The sequence below is a fragment of the Neofelis nebulosa genome, chromosome 8 (genome assembly GCF_028018385.1).
Source record: "Neofelis nebulosa isolate mNeoNeb1 chromosome 8, mNeoNeb1.pri, whole genome shotgun sequence".
Taxonomy (NCBI): Eukaryota; Metazoa; Chordata; class Mammalia; order Carnivora; family Felidae; genus Neofelis; species Neofelis nebulosa.
Window position 1 is genome coordinate 107,535,444 of NC_080789.1, and position 24,183 is coordinate 107,559,626.

Here is a 24,183-nt window from a genome sequence, read left to right on the forward strand (position 1 = left end):
TCTAGCATGAGCTGTGGGTTTCACCCAAAAAGCAGGGTTTTCATGAGGGTTTGGACTCCCCCTCCCCCATTCCCTCTGCTACTTGTGAGTACAATTCATTCTGGTGAGGTTGGATGACTCTCAGCAGAACCACTCAGATATGATGCTGTCATGTGTAAGGCTCAGAGGCTGGGTCTGAGGCTTCCAAGACATCCCATGCAGTGCGAGGATAAACACACTGACAGAAAACAAATGAGTGTGGCTTCAACGTTGCCCCCATCACCCCTGACCCATTCACAGCCCAGATGGCAGCCCAGTCCACAAGGAACTTACTGTCTAGTACAGCCTTCCTTGCTGAGTGCCCTCAGCCTACATTCTGCAGGCCATCAACATGTGTGGCAGGACCCAAATTTAGAGGGAATTAGGATTTTGTTTCTTTTACTGTCTGTGTCATTCAGACTGCCATATTGGTTGTGGGGAGAGAGCCAGGAAATATTGATAAATACAGGCACAGGTATTGTGCACTGAGCACATCCTGTGTTCTTTATGTCATGTCATCCACACCACATGCTTAAAAGATAGGGTTGTATTATTTCCATCGTACAGCTGAGTAACGTGGGGGCCACAAACATTTCATGCCGGCCCAAGTTCAAAACCAAGTGTGCCGGACTCCTAGACTTCTTTCTATTTTTCTGTGCTGTCCAGAACATGACCCAATGTCTCCCTTAATAGAATTGCAGAATTTTACCACGTCTCCCATGTGGAAAAACCCTGTGAAAGAAGGTGGGGCCTCCAAATGAGCTCCTGGAGCCCAAGAGCTGAGTAAATGGGACTTGCCAAGGAACCCCATGCTCCTGAGCCATGAAGAGGGTGGAGGCGGGGGTAAGAGCCCTTGGCACAGCTGAGCTGTTACTTCTTTTCAGCCAGGAGCTCAATGAAATCATTTGCCCTCTTTTGGACTTTAGCTTATTCCAGAAATGACGATGACAGAAGAAATAATACAATTAATGATTGCAAGAGGGTTAATAACTGCATGGGAACAAGTGAAGCACTAGGTCTTGGGAATGGACTCCACAGGTAGAAACAGCCTCAGAAATACCAGTTGGGAAAATAGAAAGCAGCTTGAAGGGAATGGTCTCAGTGTCCCAAGGGATGCATGCCACCCTCCATGTGTGCAGTGGCTGGAATGCTTGATGCCCAGGTGAATGGACAGATTCAGGGACTTCGATGTCCTGTGCCAATTATTTTTCCCACAGAATGCCCACCTTCATTGCCCATGATTCCTCAAGCCATCAAACATAGGCACGTTTGTGCCGACCAATGTCTACAGAACCATGCCAAGGGCGGGTGGTGGAAACCATCTGCCATATATGCATGGTAAGGGGCACATCTGACCTCTGTGGAGAATTTAAAAACAATAATAAAACTGACAAAGAGCTGGTTTGCTTTCTGTCACCATTATGTTCTGGCAATTCTAAATAATGTCAGTGATAAAATACTGCCCAGTGGAGCAGGATGCTTCCCCAGCACCCCACCACCACTTTGCATTCCACAGAATCTATACATTTCTCTGTTGGACTTCCTTTACTTGGCTGCTCTTGGTGTTCAGTTGGTCGGTTGATTTCCTTGTTGGCCAACAGGCCACTGCAGTCACTTTCAATTGCCATCCTGGTCAATCCCATGTTAACTACACAAATTTAAAGTTTATTTATTTATTTTAAGGGGGGGGCAGAGAAAGAGGGAGAGAGAGAATCTCAAGCAGGCTCTGCACTGTCCCCTCCAACATGGGGCTCAAACCCATGAACCATGAGATCATGACTTGAGCTGAGATCAACAGTCAGATGTTTAACTGACTGAGCCACCCAGGTGCCCCACTACTACACAAATTTAGGTTGTTTTGTGGTTGTATTTAGGCAACTACCTTGAGAATGGTAGGAAACCCCAGGAGAGGAGGAGAACCAGGCGGGAAAATACCGTTTTCCTCTTTTTGTTATTTACTTATAAGTCTCACAGAAATATTTCTACTCATTTTGGATTTTTGCAAAGTGCTTTTTTTAAATGGAGACCTAGATCCAGGGCCTGTGCTGGTGATGTCCCTTTAAGCAGAGCCAAGGGGGGGATGGCATGGCAGGGACGTGTGAAGCTGCAGAGGTACTTGCACCGTACAATTTTCTGGGTCCTGACTGATAAATTATTGTGCGTCTTCCATGTGCTCTGACATGCAATACAATTTGTCCGTGCAGCAGTGATGATAGGCTGTCCTGGGCTGATAATCAAGAACCCTCTATTTAGCTCCTTCAGCCTTTTGGAGAAATCTTAAGTAACTGTTCGTGTCCCTTTATCAGTTTTCTCTTCCACATTTTAGCATAAGTGGAAAAAGCTTTTAACCTTGAGAATTTTACTCACTTGGGGGCTGGGGGCGAGGAAGATGTGTTGTTAAAAGCGTAAAGGAAGTGGGAGGATCTTGACATTCTCAGCTAGAATGGCTTTTTCTTGGCCTGCCTCATGGCAGTGTGAGACTGTCTGGGTCCTAGAGATTGTTCAGTCTGCCTTCACTTTACAGGAAAGGAAGCAAACCCCGTGAGGGAAGTAACTTGCCCAAGGTCATGGGGTGGGTCCGCGGCAGACCCATCAGGAGGTGAGGTTGACCCCTGCCACGCACCCCTCGCCCCCATCCCGACCCCAGAGAAGCCTGCACCAGCCCACCATACTTCCCATGGGCTTTGGGCTCCTGACACACCGCTGCACCTGAGGGATGGTCAAGTCAGCTTAAGCATCTGTTCAACACTCTACCCTAGTGATGGGGTGTCCCTTGCACACTTTCCAGGTAAGAATTATTGGTAATAGGTTGTATAATCATGAAGACAGATGCCACTTTTGTTTCTGTGTAAATTGCTGTATAGCATCTCTATAGTCTAACCCCACCTTGTGTAAAACAGGCTTTGGCATTTGTATGCCACTTTTTGGATTTAGTTTTACAAGCCTTAACACATGAAGCTGCCTCCTTCCTTAAAGGCACAATGCTTGCAACTTGGGTACCTGGACAATGGTCTTGTGATTCAAATACAGTTTCCAATAGATGGGACCGACAACGAGAGAACAGGCAAGGATTTCATCTGTGTTATTTTGGTGATGGAATGAGCATTCACTAATTGTCCTCTATCTGGTTATATTCAACTGATTTTTTTCACCTCTTGGGGAATCTTCTACTAACCTTTTCTAATAAACTAGGTCCCTAAATAGGTTGGTTTGGTTCCAGATGCTTCCTCATCCCCCTTTCATTCCCAGGGAACAAATACACAAGCCATTTGGGTCAGTTTTCAACCTATTCTCTTGTTCTTATGAGGCACTTGGAATCTATATCTTCAGGGCCCTGATAATTCTAGCTGCGAACACAGTGCCTGGGATTGGGGGGGGGGGTCCCCGCACTGAGGAACTCTCTCACGTAGCAGCCTCACTTGCCAGATGCTTCAGCCCCAAGAAAAGACGCTGCCCCTTTCTGCACAAGCAAAGCCCTCACTGCAGAGGAATTTGTCCAAGCGGGTATCACAAAGGTTTGTTCTAGGCTGAAAGCTGGCACGAAAGGGCTCTGACAGTGAGCAACATTAGAATTAAAGACATGATAATACTAATTAACTTTCCCATGCCCATGCTCTGTGCATTTATTATTTGTATAGAGATAAAGCCTTAAATAATAGGCTGGCCTCTTTGGGAGCCCCAGTTGGGGGGAAAGAAGGCAATGTCCTCATTACAGCAAATAAGATAGATGGTGTTCTGCCACTGTGGCACATCCCCCAAGGACAACCTAGAGATGGTGCAGCCTCCTTCAGAGCGAGCCCTGTGTCCAGTAATGTGCACTTTCTCCTGGCATGGTGTGGGGAGGGCAGAGGGACTAGGGCATGTGGAAGAAGAGAAGCAGTTTCCAGTGACTTGGCCATCTGCCTTCCTGGGCCTGCTATGAACCATGCAACAGTAGCCTTCAGCCTGGCCACCTGTGGTTGCAGGAAGCTCTCTTGATTCTGTGGCCTCAGTTTTGTCCTTTATGAATAAGGGAAGGTAGAGGATAGATAAAAAGTCATCAGCCTGGACAGGCTTCAAAGAGTCCTTGAAGTTCCTGAAACTATATGCAAAATGTGAATGTGCTTGTGGGCATTTTTCAGGGACTAGAAGCCCACTGCTTACCTCTAAGTCCCTGAACCAGAGGTTAAAAGCCACTAAAGGAGGAGCTCCCCAAGGGTCCACCTTTCTCTTCTAAGTCACTGATTTTAGAGCTGCCAGACCTGATGCACTGGGGTTGTGGAGATGGATGATGGATGCTTGGGTTGAAATACCCTATAAATTAGCTGTGTAAAAGCAATTGACTCAATGGCTTTCCAGTAATGCCTCCCAAATGGGGTGGCTCTAGTGTCCCCACCTCATCTGCATCTGCAACAGCTCTGGAAAGCTGGCTCCCCTCCCCAAGTTATCCTCAACATAAAACCCCAGGACATTGCATCAGTTCTGGGCTAACCCTGCAGACTGTTCCAACCATGGGGCAGCTTAGTGGTTCCCTTGTGACACAGAACTAAGCCCATCTCCCCGAGTCTGTTTCCCTCTAGTGCCCTCACCATCTAGAGCCTATGCACTATACCTTCCACTCCAACCAGGTGACCTGCAAAGCAATTCCTAGGATGTCTGATTTGAAATTCGACTAATAAATTAGTAATAATGAGTTTGACAATTGGGAATGCTTGAGAAAAAATCTTCTGAAGTACTTGGAGATATCCTGGGGGGAAATAGAAACAACTTTATTAAGAATTGGAGCATCTGGGAAAATACTGGGAGACTGATTCCCAGGGACTGCCCTGGAATCAGAGGGCCCTCTTTGATTAAGTTCTGCCTCCAGCCAAGTGCAGACAGGTTTGCTTCTCTTTTGTTTTCCCAAATATTCCCCTTGCTCTAATCAAGAGTTCTTTACCTGGGATTCAAGGAGTCTATAGATAGAATTCCAGAGGGTCCATGAACTTGGATGGGAAATAATTGGATCTTTTCACAGACTTCTTCCTGAAATGTATCATGTTATTCCTTTGTGAATGTAGGCAACAATCCACCACGCTAGTGCAGTATCTGTGACTTTTTCCCTTGTTAAAAACCATGGGTATTTTCCTATCACATTAAAATGGTTATAGATGTCTCAAAAGGATTGTTTTCCCTTCATCAGTACCTCAAAAGTCTGGTAGTCTACTTGATTTGTATTTAATGCATTAACAAAGAAGCATGTGTATTTTTATATTGAAAATTATCTTTTAAATATTTTTGTTAACTATATTTTAACATAATTGGTTTTCTTTGCAATCCTTGATTTCCATTTTAAAACATTATTCTGAGAAGGGATCCGCGGGCATCACCAGAACTGACAAAGGCTTCCAGAGCAGGAAAGGTTACAGTCCCCTCCCTGCTCTGCATAAACAGTCCACTTTTCAACCCTGTGCTGCTTCTCTCTGGCCCACATTAAGGGTGGAACTCTGAGCTTATCTAACTGTTGGGGGAGGAGAGACAGAGTCCAGGAGAGGAGGGCAGAAGATGTAGGAGCCTGTGTGCTAAGAGTTGAAACCAACCACATACCCTACAAGGAAAGGTTCCTAACTTGGGAAACCCCAGAATGATTTTGCCAGAGACACTCTTTTATCTCCTCAATAAATAAGAAAATAACTCATGAGTATTGAAAGGAACTCACATCAGTGTGGGTCTGGTGGAATTAAACCAGAACCCCTCAGATACCTTGGGTCAGTTTATTTACTCCCCACTGTTCCTTGGAGTCCCACAGTGGGGAAGGGGCCTTTGCTCTGAATGCCTGGACCAGGGCTTGGAAGCCGCTGACTCTGGGCTAAACAGGACTTTCCTGAGGCCTGTGGTTGGGGGAAGGGACAGTAGCCCCTAATAGTTAGGACTGTGGACTCTAGAGCCAGCTAGAACTAGGTTCCAGTCCCAGCACTATCACTAACCCTGTGTCCTAGGCAAGTTGATTCATCTCTTTGTGCCTCAGCTTTCTCACCCATAAAATGGGTGCTATTTCGCTTAGGCATGCCTGGCTTGTCATAAGCACTAAACACTGTCACAGACAGACAGCCCCTGCAGCATTTGCAAAGCTTAGGAAAAGGAGAGCGGACGGGGAGCAGCAGAAACTGAAGCAGAGAATCTTGTGGTAACATTCGATCTGGAGGTCCTGAATCTTCCTTTTACCTGTCATTCATGTCACGACAGCTCCTGGGTGATAAAGAGACCAGAAGCGGGCTGCAAGTCTTCGGGTGGTAGGAACGTGCCCTTTCTCCTTGGTTTCTAAGTAATGGTGCCTTCACGTCCAGCTGAGTGAGGGGTCAGCAGCAGCTCCAGGATAAACGCATGTTATAAATAGAGGGCCGAGATTCCCAGACGGAGAGGAGGGGGTCAGTGAAACAGCAGAATAAGTTGGGAATTGTCACCGCTTCATCTGTAATGATAACATTAACAGCAATAATAATCATCATAAGAGGGGATCTTGTAGCAGAGCCAGAGCAGGGAAGAAAGCCTTTTTCCCATGCCTTCCTGGGGAGAACTAGACACTCAAACCACGTCAAAACAGAAGGAACCAAAAATATAGCTAAAAACCTTTTGCCCAAGTGGCCTTCCCAAAGAAACCAAGATAAGACGGCCCTGCTGCAGAATGGGCCCAGAAAGGAGAGAGAAGAGAGGGAGCTGGGCCTGACTTCATCAACTGGTTTTAACTTCCTCCGTTAATCACTTCAGTAGAGCTGTTAACAGGCAGGAAATCTAATTGATGAGCATTTCACCTCCTGGCTTCCCTTTCTGCCCAAGGTGCTAATGAGCAGGGAAATCACAGATCCTTTGGTACAAGGTCCTTAAGAGGTCATGTGACTGCCAACCCCACCCCACCACCACCCGCCTCAGCTGAACCCCAGCAAACCCTCCAAGCGCTCTGATTTTTAAACTCCTGTAGACTAATTTTCTCACCTCTTGTGAGACACCTGTGTGCGACCGCACACAACACAAGGGAGCCTCAGCACCCCCAGGGACCTGCCCTGCACCTGGCCCCAGCTCTGCCAGCCAGCCACCCATTGCTTGTCCTGTTGCTGGGGAATCGCTGGCCTTTCTGTAGGAACTCATGTTCTTGAAGACAGTCATTGGATCTCATTTCTGCTGTCTTTTCTCGAGGCTGCACAACTGTGCATCTTTCACCCTGTGTGTATGCATTGTTCTTTTGGACCCCTCCCTTCAGGATGCTGTGTTTGCCTCCCTCCCAATTCTCCTTCTGCTTTCCTTGTGGGTCCCTGAACTGGGCACAGAATCCATTCAATCCTTTAGCATCACTGGGTACAGTTACAGGAGGTCTCCTAGCACCTGCTGGCTGCTCCTTTCTAACACAGGCAGAACGGTTATCCCCTCCAGTACACAGCTCTTTGTCAGTCCCCACCTCCCTGTCTCCTTTATGTGAATGCTCTATTTTCTTTTCCCTGTAGACAATCCTGCACTTTTTCTTATCTGAGTCATAAGAGTGACAGGGAAGGGAAGCTAAGGAAAAATAAGTAGCATTGCCAATATGAACCTGGGACTTAATCCTCACCTTGGAATGTTCCAGTGCTGATGAGGGGCACTGCAGGAGACAGACAAACTCTGGAGCAGAAGGTTTCAGAGGCCTGCAGAGTAATTCCTTTGCAATCTGAACAAAGCCCATTCCTCCTCTTTAGCAAATGCTTTTTACTTTTTGGTCCACTGGAACTTAGTGCAAGAGCAGTTCTCCATAGGGCTTTCTGTGTCCCATTGGGCTTTAATAGTCCCTGTGGATGCCATCTGGAAAGGGGTCAGGGAATGGTCATCTTCCAGCATGGGAGCCAACCAACTGGGAAAAGAGAGTGAGATGGAGAAAGAGACAAGCCAGTACTCATTCTGAGAGGCTGAAAATCACTTCCGAGGGCCTGAAGATTTACAAAGACGCAATCTGGATTCCCAGAGTAAATGAGTCTTTATACTCATAACAGGTTGTAATTTGAGTCATATAGGAAGTTAAGAAAGTGAAAACATGAGTAAATGCCAGTGTGATAAAATCATAGTCTCCAGGCTGGAAAAGACGTTACAGGGATCTGCTTGCACTCTTTCACTTTAGAGATGGGAAAGCTGGCCTGCCCAGATTCACACGGCTGGTTACTGCAGGACGGGGCCAGAACTGTTGGCCTGAGTCGTCTGTCCTGCTCAGGCTTCCCTCTCAGAAAATGAGCCTCATTGCCAATTTCAGATACAAAAAAAGAGAGAAGCTATCAGAAAATGACCCCACCAACAAATAAATCCATCCCTTCCCTTGTTCCTATAACACCCCTGCACCTGAGGGCATCCAGGACCTACAGCTGTCTTCCGTGGCCTCATGCTGTCACTCCCTCTCCACCCTCTCCCTGTAACTTAGTTAAATCCCTGCCATCTTTTGCCTGCAAAATTGGAACAACCTCTGGACCGTTCTCTCTTCTTCCCTACAGTCCTAATCCATTTGCCCCTCTGTAGCTAGAGTTAGCTTCTTTCTAAAGTGCAATCCTGATAAAATCGTTTCTCTGGTTAAAAGTCTTAAAATCCTTCAATGACCCCAGTTTCCCCTTAGGATAACTATCAAACTCCTTAACACGGTTAACAGACCAGTGGTTCGCACACCTGGATGCACATTAGAATCACCTGGAGATCTTTTAAAACTCGCCAATGCCAGGGCCTCACCCCTACTGATTCCACAAAATGAATCTGGGTTGGGGCCAACTGTGTGCTGGAGCTGGAGCTGCTCCGGCTGGCCCAGGAGAGCCAATCATTAAATGTTCAGGAATTTTGCAAGTGGGTTGTTAAACACAGCCATTATTAAAAATTAAATTATATAAAACTACAACTAAATTATATTAAAAACAAAGGTCATAAAATACTCAAAATCCATCACTTCCTAATGATTTGACTATATTTTCTTACTGACTATGCTCTTGAGGTTATTTACATCGATTGTGTTTGTATGAAGGAAATACATAATGCTGTGCTACTGTGCATATCTTCCCAGCTCTGCCTTCTGTAGCTTGAAATTGGCCATCGTGGGAGTATTCATACCATGAAAGTAGCAAACGCAACAGATCCCCCCACCCAACCCATTCATTAAACATATCATTGAGTGAGGCTTATGTTTTGACATAATTTTTTTTTAATTTTTAATGTTTCTTTTTGAGAGAGAGAGAGACAGAGCATAAGCAGGGGAGGGGCAGAGAGAGAGGGATACACAGAATTTGAAGCAGGCTCCAGGCTCTGAGCTGTCAGCACAGAGCCTAACACAGTGCTCGAAATCACAAACTGCAAGACATGACCTGAGTTGAAATCAGAAGCTTAACTGACTGAGCCACCCAGGCACCCCTTGAAATAATATTTTTAAAATTCCCCTGGCTGGGTCTAATCAAAGTTGAGAACCCCTGGCCAGGATCTGGCTCCTTGCTGCCCCTCTAGCCTAACCTCTTGAGAAACTTCTCCCCTGCCCACAACTTCCTTCAGTTCAGCCACACAGAACCACCTGCAGCGGCTGAAGTATGTCATGTTATTTCTTCTTTTTGCATTTTTATTCCCCTTGACACACTGTTTTTATGCCTGGGATGTCCATTGCTTCCTCTTTGGCCTGGCAAGCACCTGTTGATTTTTCAGAACTCCATTCAATATCTTGTCCTCTGGGAGGCACTTCCTAGTGCCTTCCCCTCCCCCAAGTCCCACACTCTCCCTTTGGGACCTGTTCATATAGAATCTTATAGCACTTTATGATTACATTTCTCTCTGCACCTCCTCTATGAAACAGTGAGCACTCTGAGGGTAGAGCCATGACTAGCTCAACTACACTCCAGCATGGGAGCAGTCCCAGCATAGTAGATGTTCAGCACATGTTGTGTGGGTACATGAGTGAGTGAACCCAGGTCTCCTGGCCCCCAGTGGGGTGTTCTTCCCACCCCACACCTGAGCCAGCAGTTCTGAGCTTCTAAAAAGTCAACTGCTTCTGAAACTTTAACTGGATTGTACTCTGTGCCTGCTGCTCTTGAGCCCAATAGGAAGACAGTCCCCACTTTTCTATTATTGAGTTAAGTTTAGTTGTTTCAGGTTTGGAATTCACTCCATGCATCCTTTATTCATTCTGTAATACCACCAGTATTCGAGGCCTTGGGATGTGGTGGTGCACAAGGCAGGTGAGAGGACTGCCCTCACAGAGCTGTCAGTCATGGGTGCCTCAGATGAGGAAAATAGCACTTACTATTAAACGTGGTAACTGCTATGGAATGGAAAGCATCTGGCTTCAGGGTGACCTCCTGGTCTGCAGAGTACATGGCTTCCCAGAGTAGGTGAAGTCTGGGCCTGACCTTGAGGAAAGAAGAGGATTGGAAGGTGTTCCATGAAACTGGAATGTCCTGTGTGAGGGCTCCAGGACCAGAGAGAGCTCAGTGGGTTTAAGGAGCTAAAAGAAATTGGATGATAGAATTGAGGAAATGAGTAGTGACAGCTGAGGCTGGAAAATCAGTCAGGGGCTAGGACAAGAAGGGTTTCCAAAGCCATTTTCAGGAGTCTGGATTTTATCCTGGAAATGGTAGAACACCACTGAAAGCATAATGCAAGGGAATCCTGCTAGCAGATCTGTATTTAAGAGAACTCATAGTAGTGGTCCAGAAGAGACAAAAATGAGACAAAAATGGTTTAGTAGGAAGAGGCTGCTGTTAGGATGGCTAAAAGGGAATGCATTCAAGAAGCAGAATCATAGAACATGATGGCTGAACTTGGTGGTGAAGGTAAGGGAGATATGAAGATATGGTTGGAGAGGTAGGGAGGTCAATCAGTTCATGGGCTCATCTTTGGGTTTGTGGATTTGACAGTATCCATGATGAACCCAAGTGCAGTTATCTGGGAGGGAGTTAGATTTTCAGATCTGTAACTTAGAGGAGATATGTAGGAGAGAAGTATAGACTAAGGGTCATCAGCTTGTAGATGGTAACTGAAACCACAGAAACAAAGGCCACTTGTTGTCTTAGAAAAATGAATAGAGTAAGAGGAACTTAGGGCTTCATAGGAAGAGCTGAGGATGGAGATGAGCCCAAATGGCCAGAGAGTAATAAAACCATAGAAGTGTGGAGTCGTGGAAGCCAAGGAAGATTTGTTTGGAGGAGTGAGTGGTGAACAGAGGCCCATGTTCTTGCTGATACGAGAGGCTAAGTAAGATATGGACTGATGCATGGCCCTTGGATTCAGAGCATGTTGGCCATTGATGAGCTTGACAAAAGGGGTGCAGTTTTGAGCAGAGGCCAGGACACACTGTGCTGGGGGGTGGGGTGGGGTGATGGGGATGAGATGATGGAGACAAGTGTGTGAACTCCTTCAGGACATTAGGCTACAAAAGACAGGGGTTGGAGAGGGCAGTATATGGAGGGAATTCTGTGGGATCAAGAAAGGGTTTTGGTTTGATAGCTTGTTTTCAAGCAGGAGAGGCAAGCTGACTACATTTAGAATAAAAAGGAAGATTGTGAGCCTGTCCTCCAAACAAAGGAGAGTGACCTTTTAATACGATCAGTGCCATATGTCATTGTGTAACCCCTGTGTCTAACCTGACAGACATTTAGAATTGTCAAAGACATTTCCTTGCTTAGCCTCATTTCATTGATAACTGCTTGTGCCAATTCATGGCCTCCTAATTGTCCATACTTTGGGCCTTCATTTTTTTCTTCCTTGACAGATTTTTAAAATAAGGCTCCCATCATTAGCCTTTTGGGGGCATCATTAAGTCCATGTGTTTATGCTCTGTTCTTGCTCCTGCTCTATTCCAGCCCACCTCTTCCCATCGCTTTAACCACTCTGGCCCTGAATCCCTGTATTCCTTCCTTCTTTCTTTTCCGGGCAAGTTCCCACTGGTTAGGATATACTCTGTAGTTCCTGCCTCTCCTACCTCTCATTTAGCAGAGTTTACAGAAAGCTACCTAACGTGTCTTGAATTCCCAGGCTGAGAAAATTAGGCTGAATTTTTATTATAGCTTCTCTCAAGAATACTTCTAGAAATCACAGAATCTTAGAACCTTATTACTGGAGTAGAAGTTGAGATGTCACCTAACCCATCCCCTTACCTCCAGGCAGTTTGAGTTTTCTAAACTCTTTATAAATAGATCTTCTTCTTAAAGATTTCTACATAAAAGATCACAACCTAAGCCTATGATTAGGGTTACCATATAATTCAGCATTTGAAAAGGAATACTTGTAAGAATGAAATGTGGGCCCTAACCAAATAGGACACCAGGGCAACTGAGGTAAATTGAGACTTTACTGGGCTAGCCAGGACACCCAGTAACCCTACATATAATGGATATGAAAGATGGAATCTGAGAAAAACTTTTTTGGCATTAGGAGATAGTCACGGGCATTTATTATATAGGATAGACGTTGTTCTACATACTAGAACTAAAGATGAGTAAGACATAATCCTCACCTTAAAAAAAACCATTGGGGAAGAGAGACACAAATACAATTTGCAAATATTCAGTTTAGTAAGTTTTTATTTCAGTTTTGATAAGGAATAGCTTTATGAACAAAGTGCTTTGGGAACTGAGAAGAAGTGATCAGGGGTTCAAGAATCAGAGGAGGTTACATGAGAGCTAGGCTTTGAAGAATGATAGGACTACTCTAGAAGTAGAGTTGTAGAGAAAGGGGGAAATGTGAAGATATGGAGACAGTGTGTGATCAGAGGACAATGTTTATAAAAAGAGAGAGGCAGGAAATAAAGCCAGGAAATGGATTAGGGCCCTGCTAAGGAGCTTTAACCTTTTGAAGGTATCATCAGTTCTGTGTGTTTGTGATCTCTCACATGTGTGCAGGGCTTTGTCATGCTGGAATTTAGTTGACACATCTAGGAAAGGTGTAGAGAAGGCCAGAATAGGGAGTGATTGGGGGTAGAGAGGCCAGCTTAAAGACTCTCTGAGCAGCAATGCAATAGGGTGTTCCTGAACTCAGGCAGTGTCAAGGAGGACAAAGAGGAGGAGAATGCAGCAGTTGAAATGATGGGATTTAGTGCATGACATTGAAGATGAGAAATACCAAGTTGGCAAGATCTCAGGAGTCTACTTTGGAGGACCAAGAATATGGGCTTCCATTCACTAAGACATGGAGTAATAAAGGGGCTGGGTCTAACATCACTGAAGACAGTTTGGGGCACTTATTTAGGTGCTTATGGTACATACACATAGAGATACCTATTATATCTTGGGTCTGGGGCTAAGGGGACAGATTCTTTCTGGAAATAGTGATTCTTCAGTGGATTGATTGAAGATGTGGTGGTAGATGAGAAAAGTCAGGAAACAAGTATGGAATTGAGAGGACTCGGGAACCCAGGCTTGACCTCTGGGAAACATCTAACCCCAAAGAAAGGGGAACCATGAAGGCTCTTCAGAGTGAGCAAGGTCAGAGAGAGTCAAAGGAGCACTGTCTAGGAAGCCAGGAGAGAAGGACACTCAGAGTTGCGGGGGGTGACCAAGGAGAGGCCACCGGGTCTCAGAATCAAAGCCTTTGGGTATCTTTAAAAGAGCCGTTTTAATAAAGTGATTGAGCAGGAGACTTGGGTAGAGTGGGATGGGAGATGGAGAGGAGGAAACAGCAAAGTATAGCCTGCTTCTTTAACATTTGGAGTTGAAGCAAAGGCGAAAGTTTGAAGTTTGAGGGTGAGCTGGGGTTTAACAAAAAGGCGTTTTTTTTTTTTTTTCAGGTTAAGGGAGCTTAAGGAAGTCCCTTTTTAAAAATTTTTTAATGTTTATTATTTTTGAGAGAGAGAGAGGGCGCTTGAGCCGGGGAGGGACAGAGAGAGAGGGAGACACAGAATCTAAAGTAGGCTCCAGGCTCTGAGCTGTCAGGACAGAGCCCAATGTGAGGCTTGAACTCATGAGCTGTGAGATCATAACCTGAGCTGAAGTCAGACACTGAACCAGCTGAGCCACCCAGGCACCCCTGTGCTGAAAAATTCTTATAACTTTAAAGTCAACATTTTCCCCAGACATTGACCTATAATAAATTATTCTAGATGTTAATTTAAACAAGAGGGGGAAGGGGTAAATAAGTGGATTATTTCTAATGAGCCATCTATTTACAGTATTTTCATAGTTACCATCAAAATGTTTCCATCTGATAGTTGTCCTTGGTGCATCCACAGTAACTTAATTTTTATAATTTTTTTAAAGTGAAGTGCTCATTAGAAAAATTTGGCAACATAGCCCCTTCCTTCCTTCCAGGAAGCTACAGGGGCCCTGCTAGCTTTCCACCTGTCTGGGCATTGTTGCACAGACCTCGTCAGCTGGTGGAAAGAGAAAGCATCTGATCTGCCAGCTCCTTAGGTGTATCTTTTGGTTGGTGGTGGATTTCTGAGAAACCATTCTCTGGGCACTGGCCCAGAGCATACTTCACATTTTCCCTAAGCTACTCTCACCTTTATCCTTTTGAGGGAATTTGTCTTTGGGTGATTCTATGTCTCCAAGGTGTGTGTGTTTAAAGAGGTCTTCTCACTGTTGTTTGTGCAGAGGACTTGAACACAGGCTGGAGAATTGTCACAGATGCCCACATGGGAGGAAAAGAGCTGTACCTGAGGAGTTGCCCAGACAGCACATTGGCTGAATGTTCTCAGGGTTGATCCCACCCCCCTTGGATGTGTTGATGGGCACATTCAGCAGAAATGTGGCAACTAGAGAGCTTTTCTTTATGTCTCTCTGGCCTTCGATCCTTACATCTACTAAGAACCCTGTATTATTGACAGGCCATTGACTAGTGTTAACCCTCTAATAAATTACTGCCTCGCACTCAGGCCCCCAGACAGACACATGTCCCTCAGCTAAAGCTCACCTTGGTAGTTGCTTCTGGAGTGAGCAGCCTTGTACCTGAAGCTAACACTGCCACTTCATCTTCTGTGGAAATCTGGGCTTACTAGGAGAGGCAAGGGCCCCAGACAAGTGACATCACAACTTCCTGACAAACAGCAGAACATGCAACCTGGGCTGAGGAGTCCTCTTCAAATGATTACTAGCTGAGTAGAGAATGGGCAAATAGTATGTGAATGACTTCCAGTTGTAGACCCAGACAATGGGCTCATCCCCAGTTGGCCAGGGCCTCCAACACCTGTTCCTCCAAGGCGGCCATGGCATCCAGTGGTGGGGCTAGCATACAAGTTTCTGACTGCTGGAATCCTCATTTCCTGGCTTTGTCATCAATTAGCTGTGTAATCTTGGGCAAATAGTAATTGGAAAGAGCTCTGGAGCCTGACAGCCCAGATCTCACATTTGCTCCTTGCTACCTGTATGGTTTAGGGCAAACCATTGAACTTCTCTAAGCCTCTGTTTCTAATATGTAAAAGATGATAGGAATACTTACTTTGTTTGCAGGGTTGTTGTAGAAATTAAATGATGTATGCCAAATGTCTAAAATACATGTTCAGTAGATGTTAGTTTCCCTTGTTCTCTCAGGTTTGTATCCTTATTGGGTCTAAAATTCTGTCATCCCAACAACCCTTCAGGGTAGGGTCTACATCTCTGAATTAAACTGAAAAAGGAGGCAGGGAAAGAATCCACACAATTTACTCAAGTTCTCAGGATAAGCCAAGGGTGGTCCAGTCCTGCATGATTCAGTGCTCTCCTCTTCCTGCTCCTGATGTAGCTTCTCTCTGGTGTGAATACAGGGGCCATTCCTTATCTCACAGGGTCAACATGGACACGGCTGTGATAAACATAGGCTTCAGAATCTCAGGGCTTAAAAAAAAATCAGGTGAATAATAAAATAAAATTGTCTCCATTCCCTGATGCTTGACTTTCAAAGGAACAGGTAGAATAAATGTGAGCCCCCTCCCTCGAGTACACCTTTAAATATTAAGCCTTTTACTTAATTATTAAAAAAAAAAAAAAGCAGATCCCCTACTGCCTGGAGAAAATGGCCATCTTCTGTCCCTGGTGGACATGATGTCATATCACTTAATGTATATGTAAATATGAAATGTTTTCAATACTATAAAATCTTGGGTGGGGTTTTAGGAGGCCTCTCCCCTTGGCCAACCCAAAAAAGTCTTCAGAGAAGCAATGAGGATAGAGGTGGGACTGAGAAGGAAGGGCTATAGGAGGGAGAATGGGAGCCCACCCCCAGAGAAGTGCAGCAGGTAGTACCAACCCAGTCTATCTCAGGTTAGAAATCTTAATGGTTTGTTTTCTCATCTGTAACTAGGCTGGTACTACCATAAGCTGCATCTATAAAGCCCGTCTGAGGCTAGACTCCTATTAGGGCCCAAATTCTACATTGTTAACTTATTTTACTGTATGTGTTTGTATTTTTCATTTGCTTTCTTTTTTCTTAGTTTCTTATTAAGATTTTTATATGAAAATTCCCAGCTTTGTTTTCTAATAAATGAGTTTTTTCATGACTCTTAAGATAGAGAGAATCGGTGCGCCCCTAGTGGCCAGAGGCGGTAGTTACGGGGAAAGCGAGCCCAGCGTCCCTCAGAGTCCCCCGAAAGAGCATCTTCTGCTGGAACTGCCCAGGAGACACCAGACTTCCCAGGCTGGAGCTGTATCTTTCTTCCTGTCTGAGATTTCCCATATATACCTTATCAGGCAGGCCTTTTCTGTGTTTCACTGAGCCTTGTGATTTTAGAAAAACTAGGCAGTGAACAGGGACCTGACTTCCAACTTTTCTCTTTTGCATTTATATCAACCCAGATCTGAGTCACATACATATAATATCAGCCTTCTATTGAGAGTTTAGAATGTTCTAGGCATTGACATATGTTATCTTATTTAATCATTAAAAGCCAAGATCAGATATTAGGGTCCCCAGTTTTTGAATGGAAAAACCAAGGCTAGAGAGATTAATTAATTTGTCAGGATCACATAGTGAGTCTGGCTCACTGGAGCCTGAGTGCCCAGTCACATTGTCTACTCTCATGACATTGAACTTCAGCAGTGGATGGCCCTGACTAGTTCATGGGGTTCAGCTGACATGGGAAGTGTGAATAGTATGTCTTATACAGGCTTTCCCACTGAGTCCAATACCCTAGTCGAATAAATAGAGCTTCTAGAAAATAGAATTCTTTTTTCTTTTTAAAGGTTATTTTTATTTATTTTGAGAGAAATAGAGAGCAAGTTGGAAAGGAGCAGAGAGAGAGAGAATCCCAAGCAGGCTCCATGCTGTCAGCGCAGAGCCCGATGCGGGGCTTGAACTCACAAACAGTGAGATCATGACCTGAGCCAAAGTCGAGTCAGACCTTTGACTGAGCCACCATTAAAAAGAAAATAGAATTATTTTTAGAGTGCTCAGGCATTCCCTGAGATTCTAACCGTGCCAAGTTGTGTGTGTTTCAGTGACATGTGTCTGTACTCCATGCTTTCTGAGATGGGGACAACTGAGAGAGGTGAAGAGAGGGATCACTTTGGGAATTGTGCAAATATTTGCAGCTTGATTATTCCTGAGTATATATCACTAGCAAAGCTGCTTCTGCTCCCTTCCGGGTCTGAGTACACAAACATCTATCCAAGTAGAGTGGTTCTTTTTTTTCTCTTTCTGTGGTTGGGGGACAGAAAGGCAGTCCATCGAAACCAAAGGCTTGGGGCAGGCCTGACAGGATTTGTAACCTGGGGAATGTGCTGAGCTTTGATTCAGCTGAGCAGTGGCTTGCTGCCCAGGCCTTGTGGTCCTTCAGGACATCAGCTGAGGATCCCAAAACGTAGGGCCCCATGAACAGGGTGAGTTGTTGTCACCAGGACTTGCCCTGTCACCACCTATTAAATTTTGCGGGGACCCAGCAGCCCCTGGCCTGTGGTCACACAGCAATCTACTCCTGGCCAAGAACTCTGGCATGAAACTAGACCTCTCCAACTATTTAATGTTTCATTAGTGGTTTTCCAAAGGCATGGGTCCAAGCTTGGCTGGGCCACGCCATTCGGAAGTACGTGAACACTTAATAAAATCAAACTGTTGAAGGATCCCAAACCCAGGAATCTGGTCACTTGGAAGTCCAGGCTGGAAGCCCACAGAGGGCTGCTGCACTGTCTCAGTTTTTTCCTCTTCTAGATGTTTCTATGCCATACATCTGTCTCTCTCAAGTTATCCAGCCTGTTTGTAGTTCTTAACTATTGGGGTTCACTAACCCCTTTTCATATCTAATGAAAGTTTGGACTCTCCCCACAGAAAAATGCACCCATGTACTAGCATACAACATTTTGTTTAGAATTGCAAGGTGTTCATGAGCCACCTTCTAAAGATGGATCCCCATGTGAACCCCTGTGCTTCCACATTTGACATGGGGGACTGTGGAGTATTCTCTCACCAAGAAAATGCGTAAACAAGGCTTGTATTTTTGAAATGTCAGAAGTCCTCAAATTGCAGAATGAGGCCTAAGCTATTAGTCACTTAGGACTTCACAGGCAAGAGTAGGAGCTCCGTTGAGTGACAGGCCTTTCCAGGCACAGAGTCACTCAGGGGCAATTGTTCAGCCCCCAGGAGCTTTAGGAGTCTGGGGCAGTCGAGGTATTGGAGAATGTGGAACAAGGAATGGTCTTCAGCAGGTGCTAATGACAGGATATGGAGGGAGGGAAGCAAGTAATGCACCACATCTGCCTTCAAATGCTGATGGCTGTGGACTCTGTGGCCCTGGGCAAGTCCAGAATCCGTGACCCTGTAAATGATAAAAGCTAGTGGTTGAGAGGCATTAAGACATCCAAAGTGTCTGGCACAAAGCAGGAGCTCAATAAACTACACAGAGCTGATGGCAGAGATGGAGGAAATAGTAAACACACCCCCTTCCAGATGAATGGTGTTAGTGTCAACAGAGGGCTTCCTGCTGGCTTCTCACCTCAGGGGCCTTTTGAAAAATCTTGTGTACTTTCCTCCTTCCTTCCAGCCCCCCCCCCCAACTACGTTAAATTTGAGAGGAGGTGAGAATGGTGAGGAGAAAGTATAGTTAGGTATTTTGGCAACTAGCTATGGCAAATGGCATAATTTGTCCCCCAAATGAGCTGCAGCAGGTTCCCTTTGGGAGAAGGAAGAACCTGAACTGTGAGCACCCCAAGGAGTGGTCTGGGCTTCCTGACCCAGTCCCAGAGCCTGCAATTCCGGAATCTCCACCATTGGCCCAAGGACAGGCCTAGGGTTGGGATAAACTCAGGCCATGCTGGCAAGGCAGTTAAGAGGAAGAGGCTGTTTGGCTTCTTCCAAAGGGTAGAGGAGGGTTTCTCACTTTTGTGCACTAAAGACTAATGGCACTCTTTTAAAGTCATTATTTTCATCCTCTGAGTTCTGTTGCTGTTGGGCAAACTCTGGTAGCCAAGATTACTTAGCACTCTGAAGGCCTTCTCCATGTAGCTGCCCCTCCCCAGAAGGATCCCTGACACCTTGAGTCCCCTGGCCAAGAAAATTGTATTGAGCTTTACTTTGTGAAGTTTGTATTATAAAAGTAATAGGTACTTCTTCATCTTTACATATGAAGTTAACACATTGAATGAGACTTTCCAAACTGCATGCCTCCTATTTGGAGAGGTTCGTCTAAGTGAATGTGTCCCTCCCCTTTGAGCATTCTGAGATTCTTCACTGTTAATAGCCTGGGAGGAAGGGTGTGGCTGGGGCTCAGGAGAGAGAATATAGGTACATGACTGTGTTTAGTTGTAGGGAGCACAGTCTTTTCTTTCTGCCCCACCTCTGTCCCCTGCTCCCAAGTGGAGCCCCAGCTGAGCAGGAACAGCCCACAGCTGACCTGCCACTGTCTATGTGAGTGATACTGCCACTCTGCCAAGATGCTCACAAATATTTTGGCAGGTTGTCTGACTGCTATCGATGTTTTCTAGACAGATAGTCTTGGCCTCTGTGGAAGAGAAGGACAGTGAGGTTGGGTGGTGCTAAATGGGGGCATAACTCTGGTCTGTAAGTCAGGAGACCTGCACTTAAGAGCCTGTGAGCCACATCTCCTTATCTGCAAGTCGGGCAGCTTGGGTCTTCCCCACCTTCCACAGAGTTAGTATCACTTGAGATTCTGTCTAGAGAACCACTATGAAATGTGCATTCCAGAATTCCAGGTCTGCTCATAGCTGTGGAAAGAAATGGAAATGTGCCAGGTCCAAGATGATGGTGAGTGGCATCTAAAGATGTACTAAGCCATTCCTGGATCAGATGTCCCAGCAGAGCCCAGCAGGTTAGGAAATGACAGCAGAGCAAGGAGGCTGTGGCACATTCTTACTTGCAGACTTAAGAATGAAAAGACCTTTGGGGCGCCTGGGTGGCGCAGTCGGTTGAGCGTCCGACTTCAGCCAGGTCACGATCTCGCGGTCCGTGAGTTCGAGCCCCGCGTCAGGCTCTCGGCTGATGGCTCGGAGCCTGGAGCCTGTTTCCGATTCTGTGTCTCCCTCTCTCTCTGCCCCTCCCCCGTTCATGCTCTGTCTCTCTCTGTCCCAAAAATAAATTAAAAAACGTTGAAAAAAAAAAAAAGAATGAAAAGACCTTTGAAACACTATAATGGGGAAGCCAGAAGAACACTCCTAGAGTCAGGTAGAAGAGGAGACTCCCTGGAGAAGGCTGGACCACCCTAGGCACCTGTGAGTTGGCTAATGTGTGGCCAGCCATCCTCTGCCCATTGCAGAGGGTCATGTTGCTAAAACATGAATTTGATCCTGCAATGGCTCCCATTGCCCAAGGAGTAGGTTTGTGCTCCTGAACACACCAAACAAGGCCCTCAGAGCACTGGCCCCTTTCACACAGCTCTCTCCCCATAAGACCACCATTTCCCAAACTTTACCTCAAGCTCTTGGCACATACTGTTTGCTCTGCCCAGAATGCCCTTCATTACTGCCCTTGAAGGAGTAACTCAAATGTCACCTCTTTAGAAGCCTTCCCTGACCCTCTGACCCCTACACGGATCTGTGCTGCTCTGCCTGAGTCCCTGCTCCCCTAGATGGAGAGTCCTCTAACAGGGTTCACATCCAATCCACTGATGTTCAGCACAGCACCTGACTCACAGGAAGTGCTGAGGAAATGCCAATGACCAGCTAACTCTGGCCTAGAATACCTCAACCCATGATCTTGCACTCTGGGGCTGACTTCCATGTCTCACTTCTGTCCCCAAACCTCTCCTCTTCTGAGGCCAAATGGTCAATTCTTCAGTGGCTCCATAGGAGTCTTCAGTGTCTGTGTGAGTGGGTAGGGCACGCCCTGCAGCCTGACCCAGGAGACACTGCACTTAATGGCCTGAGGTAGGCCCAGCAACCCACATCTTGGAGGTGATATGTAAGGTGCAGGGATGCAATAGTGAAGGAGCCACAGAGGTGGAAGGAGCCTTTGGGCTCTCACCTCCAGCAGAAGGGAAGAAGAGGCCTCTAAAACCCTGCTGTGAGAACACTTCTTGGCCTGGCCTCCTGCTACCCTGTATTCTCACCCACCACCACTGGTGGCTCTCCTCTGTCCCAATAAACAGTTAACTGGCATTAATTTCCTGTCACCGGCCCCCTCTCCCGTTTGCCCCTGCTGACATCCTCAGGAGGAACAAGGGAATAGTTGGCTGGAACCAGCTCCCCGAGAGGACCTCAGCTGGCCCCTAGCACATTGCACACAGGGAATGTAGCAGCAGCCAGTGGCTGACCGTTCACACCTCAGCACAGCTTCTGCCCCCAAGCTTAAAGGAGTAAGGCTGCACCTGTAAAGCAGAGAGAGCTTGTATACATACAGCAGGTCTGAGCAGAGCGGGGGGCAGTGGGAGGATTCGGTTTTGTTCTACAGGAAGCCAAAGAGAAGAGTGATTTGGCCCTGGGATCTGTCAGAGTACAGAACATGAAAATAAGGGAAACAGACAAGGGACAGACCGCTTGAGTGAAAATGTCTAAGGGAAACGGGAGAAGCGAGGTGTGTTTAGCCAGCTTTGTCACACTAAGCAGGATTGTTATTAGTAATATTGAATACATTATCCCAGCACCCGGAGGGAGGTGAGTTCTGTCACTGTTGAAGCTGATTAGATTGGGAATTAATCATGGTGTTGGCAGCGGGCCCTGACTGATATGCCTGGAACAGGGTAGTGGGTGTCAGGGCCCACAGCCCATGAGGTAGCTGGTGCCTTTGGCCAGGGAGGGACAGTGGCCTTGAAGACAGAAGCCCCACTGCTTTTCCAGGTAGGGCCAGGCCTGTGCTGGGCTCAGAGGCAGCCATGAGGAAGTGACAACCCCCTCAGCCCAGAGTCCACAGTGGGTATTGACACAGATCTAACAGTACACCAGCTATTTGACCTTGAACAAGTCACCTGACCTTTCTGACCTGCAGGGATGTTTTTACTGAGGAGCAAGTGGAGGCTCAGAGGGGCTGAGCTTCTCTCAGGGTTACTTAGAGGACAGGGGAGAGGAGTGTGGAGTGCTTTGTGGACTGGAAGCAAAGAGGAGGCTGTGTGAGTCCTTACAGAGAACCAGGGGGCTGCCTGCATGGGTTTTTATGAGGACCACTCGCTCTATCCCCTACGAGTTCCTTCCTGATCCAGGGCCACAGTGGACACAATTGTCATCATTAGGTAATTCATTCCTTTCTATCTTCAGAGCTCCTAGAAGCCATTTAGCCCCAGGAGTAATCTATTGTGAACGAACATGCAGGGAAGTGTCTTTGGTGGGGAGGAGAGTGGGACTAGGGGGGACTAGGAGGTTTCTCCTGGGACCAGGCCACCGGAGGTCTTCCGGGATCCACCTGAACTTCCCCAGCTCTTCTTGTCACCAAGGCATCTTGATTCATCCAGGACAGGTAGAGATGGCACAGAAGGACCAAGTAGGCAGACATCCTCTGGGTTCAGGGGAGCCCAGTAGTTTTTTAGGCCTCCAAAGGCATCAGAATTCATCCATCCATGAGATGCCATCTCAGTGCCCAAGGCCACTGGAAAATGGTCCCTAGAAAATGGAGCTCTTTATACAGTTTGCCCGTGCCTTCTCCCCACATGGGTTTACTCTCTATTTCATTAAAGAGCTGCTCACAGTTACCTCAGATCATTATAACTTGGAATAAGCTCATTGTTTGGAATCAGCCCTGCCTTCCCTGTCTCTTGGGTTTTTGGAAATATTAATGCAAAACTGCCTGCCTTTAAGCATCAGAGGTTTGATCCCCTCCCTTGCAAAGGATTTGGGAGATTTAGACAATGGGTCTTATAGCAGCAGTGGCCCATTTCTATGTTTTGTTTTTTTTTTTTTTTGAGAGAAGGAGAACATGGGCAGGGAGGGACAGAGAGAGAGAGGGACAGAGGATCTGAAGCAGGCTTTGCATGACAGCAGAGAGTACAATGCAGGGGTCAAACTCACGAACCGTGAGATCATGACCTGAGCTGAAGTCAGACACTTAACTGACTGAACCATCCAGGTGCCCTGACAGTGGCCCATTTTTAAAATTTCATTTCCTGGAAGTGAGAGCAGAAGGGTGTACTATGGAGTGTGGGATAGGTGCCTGGGACTTTGCATTATCTCATTGGTTCCTCACTGCAACACTATGAGGTGGGCAATGTTAAACCCTTTTTACAGAACTGAGAACTGAGGCTCAGCAAAGTTAAGTAACTTGCCCATACAATACATCGCTGGTAGACTGAGATTCAAACTCAGCCTCACTTAATTTTAGAAACCAGGATATTCCTTTCTCTCTTGTTGGTTTAGTCCCAAAGCTAAACCAGAATGAGGAACTTGGTGATGAGAAATAGCTCATGGAGAAGCAGGTTTCAGGTGGTTTACACGGAGCAGGTGCTTATCACCTCCTAGGTTATCATCAGAGTTAAAAGCACATGATTTGGAGTCAGAGGAACCTGGGTGTCAGGGCCTGCTCCATCACCCACTTGCTATTTGTAAGACCTTGGCCTCATCAAGCCTCGAATCCTGGTCTGTCACGTGTTAGCCACCTAAGGGCTGCTCTGAACATTGAACAGAATAATACAAATAAGGCACTCAGCGTGGAGTCTCCTCTGCCCACCCCAGAGTAGTTCAGGGTCCCCATGATACACCCCACAGTGTCCTCTGCCCTCACTTGAAGCGCTCTTCCTTCTTATCTTTCTGCCTCCCCACCAAGTTGCCCAAGCAGAGCCCCATCTGGCCTGCCCACTGCTGAGTCCCCAGCCCTTGACTCAGTGCCTGACACCAGGGTCAGAGGTCAGTAAATATTTTATGGCTATGAGCTACAACTGTTACCATTGTT

The 24,183-nt window shown here is 46.3% G+C and overlaps 1 protein-coding gene across 50 annotated transcripts in view; it reads left to right on the forward strand.

Moving 5' to 3' along the window:
* The window catches only part of CACNA1C (calcium voltage-gated channel subunit alpha1 C), a 752,159-nt gene that overhangs the window by 423,555 nt on the left and 304,421 nt on the right, over positions 1-24,183 (forward strand). The window lies entirely within an intron of this gene.